Below are 3,634 nucleotides of genomic sequence, written 5' to 3' on the forward strand. Positions count from 1 at the left end.
TATGTGACCAATAACATGTGATTTGATTTGACACACTCTTTATACACCCATTCACTCTTATCCTCCTTCCTCAAAAAACAATTGGTTACTGTCCTTCTCCTCTGGACATGTTTCTCTCAAGGCTGCTTTATGTAATCTGTTTTCAATAGGTTAGTTATCTAACTGAACCAAACGGTTCAATTAAATTAGATTAGAATAAATGAGATTCCATGTATTTGCCTTTATTTATCATGTATTTGTTTGTTAATTTTTTGCTTGTTGCCCTCTGTACCCTGATGAACATGGTGGCACGGTGGACAACCAGTCAACTACACCCTGATGAACATGGTGGCACGGTGGACAACCAGTCAACTACACCCTGATAAACATGGTGGCACGGTGGACAACCAGTCAACTACACCCTGATAAACATGGTGGCACGGTGGACAACCAGTCAACTACACCCTGATGAACATGGTGGCACGGTGGACAATCAGTCAACTACACCCTGATGAACATGGTGGCACGGTGGACAACCAGTCAACTACACCCTGATGAACATGGTGGCACGGTGGACAACAAGTCAACTACACCCTGATGAACATGGTGGCACGGTGGACAACCAGTCAACTACACCCTGATGAACATGGTGGCACGGTGGACAACCAGTCAACTACACCCTGACGAACATGGTGGCACGGTGGACAACCAGTCAACTACACCCTGATAAACATGGTGGCACGGTGGACAACCAGTCAACTACACCCTGATAAACATGGTGGCACGGTGGACAACCAGTCAACTACACCCTGATAAACATGGTGGCACGGTGGACAACCAGTCAACTACACCCTGATAAACATGGTGGCACGGTGGACAACCAGTCAACTACACCCTGATGAACATGGTGGCACGGTGGACAACCAGTCAACTACACCCTGATGAACATGGTGGCACGGTGGACAACCAGTCAACTACACCCTGCAAGGACAAGCCTGTATACAGTACCCTTCCCTCCTGCAACTCTCTGCATGCACAGATCAATATATCCCATCGGTTAATCTGGTCCAACCAGCCCGGTTAATCTGGTCCACCCAGCCCGGTTAATCTGGTCCACCCAGCCCGGTTAATCTGGTCCACCCAGCCCGGTTAATCTGGTCTACCCAGCCCGGTTAATCTGGTCCAATCAGCCCGGTTAATCTGGTCCAACCAGCCCGGTTAATCTGGTCCACCCAGCCCGGTTAATCTGGTCCACCCAGCCCGGTTAATCTGGTCCACCCAGCCCGGTTAATCTGGTCCACCCAGCCCAGTTAATCTGGTCCAACCAGCCCAGTTAATCTGGTCCACCCAGCCCAGTTAATCTGGTCCACCCAGCCCGGTTAATCTTGTCCACCCAGCCCGGTTAATCTGGTCCAACCAGCCCGGTTAATCTGGTCTGTCCAGCCCGGTTAATCTGGTCTGTCCAGCCCGGTTAATCTGGTCCACCTAGCCCGGTTAATCTGGTCCACCCAGCCCGGTTAATCTGGTCCAACCAGCCCGGTTAATCTGGTCTGTCCAGCCCGGTTAATCTAGTCCGCCAAGCCCGGTTAATCTGGTCCAATCAGCCCGGTTAATCTGGTCCACCCAGCCCGGTTAATCTGGTCCAACCAGCCCGGTTAATCTGGTCTGTCCAGCCCGGTTAATCTGGTCTGTCCAGCCCGGTTAATCTAGTCCGCCCAGCCCGGTTAATCTGGTCCAATCAGCCCGGTTAATCTGGTCCACCTAGCCCGGTTAATCTGGGCCACCCAGCCCAGTTAATCTGGTCCAATCAGTCCGGTTAATCTGGTCTGTCCAGCCTGGTTAATCTGGTCTGCCCAGCCTGGTTAATCTGGTCCGACCAGACTGGTTAATCTGGTCCATCCAGCCCGGTTAATCTGGTCTACACAGCCCGGTTAATCTGGTCCATCCAGCCCAGTTAATCTGGTCCACCCAGCCCGGTTAATCTGGTCCACCCAGCCCGGTTAATCTGGTCCACCCAGCCCGGTTAATCTGGTCCACCCAGCCCGGTTAATCTGGTCCACCCAGCCCGGTTAATCTGGTCCATCCAGCCCAGTTAATCTGGTCCATCCAGCCCGGTTAATCTGGTCCACCCAGCCCGGTTAATCTGGTCCACCCAGCCCGGTTAATCTGGTCCACCCAGCCCGGTTAATCTGGTCCATCCAGCCCGGTTAATCTGGTCTACACAGCCCAGTTAATCTGGTCCACCCATTCCATTGAATCTGGTCCACTCAGCCCGGTTAATCTGGTCCACGCAGCCCAATCTCTAGTAATTGAGTCTGGTGAGGAGGTGACCCATCGGTGGTGTGTTGTCCAATGGAAACAAGATGTTCATGTTAATACACTGTCTATCCCCTAGCTGCGTTAAGGTCCATCACACTCTTTATCCCCTAGCTGCGTTCAGGTCCATCACACTCTTTATCCCCTAGCTGCGTTAAGGTCCATCACACTCTTTAACCCCTAGCTGCGTTAAGGTCCATCACACTCTTTAACCCCTAGCTGCGTTCAGGTCCATCACACTCTTTATCCCCTAGCTGCGTTAAGGTCCATCACACTCTTTAACCCCTAGCTGCGTTCAGGTCCATCACACTCTTTAACCCCTAGCTGCGATCAGGTCCATATGGGGCTCTGGAAATGCTTACAGGGTGAAATTGGCTTAAGTGAAGGAAGCCTGCCTGTCCATGTGCTTTCTTTGGTGCTCCCAATCAAATTATTCACAGACACAAGGGCCCCGTGGTCCACACACACCACACCACACACACACACACACACACACACACACAGACTGGGTGTTCTGTTGTAGTTAATAACTTGATGTAAATGTAGTCTGAGAGATGACAGAGGGAACCGCTGGGACCCAGCAGCATTATGGAGTGTGTGTGTGTGTGTGTGTGTGTGTGTGTGTGTGTGTGTGTGTGTGTGTGTGTCACCATAGCTGAATACTGATGAGAAAGCAAACATCAAAGAACTACCCAGCAGAAAAACACTCTATACTGTATTTTGTCTGAAACAGATCAATCAGAACAATTAAAAAAACAGCGCCTAGCACCGGGATTGAAAACACACACACGCACGCACGCAACACACACACACACACACACACACACACACACACACACACACACACACACACACACAAACACACACACACACACGCACGCGCGCACGCGCGCACACACGCACGCACACACACACACACACACACACACAGCAGGTAGCCTCGAGGTTAGCTCGTTTGGCCAATAACTGGAAGGTTGCCAGTCTGAATCCCTGAGATCTGTCACTGTGTCCTTGAGGAAGGCACTTAACCCCAAAGGTTCCAGGGGTGATGGACAATGGTGACCCTGGCCGTGACCCCACACCCTTTGGCGATATGCAATAAATACATTTCCATTACACACTTGGAACGATGAACACTTGTATAAGTGTGTACCAGGACAAATACACGCACCCCCATTATTATTATTATTATTATTATTATTATTACACACCAGCCCACCCTTCTGCCATTGAGAGAAAAGACAGTGACGACAGCGTGAGGTTTGTAAACCGGCTGCTGGAGACGAAGTGCAGCACGCACTGCTCGGTTTGTACATAAGTCGCGGATCGTCATCCTCGA

The sequence above is a fragment of the Coregonus clupeaformis genome, chromosome 6 (assembly GCF_020615455.1).
Source record: "Coregonus clupeaformis isolate EN_2021a chromosome 6, ASM2061545v1, whole genome shotgun sequence".
In the NCBI taxonomy this organism is placed as follows: domain Eukaryota; kingdom Metazoa; phylum Chordata; class Actinopteri; order Salmoniformes; family Salmonidae; genus Coregonus; species Coregonus clupeaformis.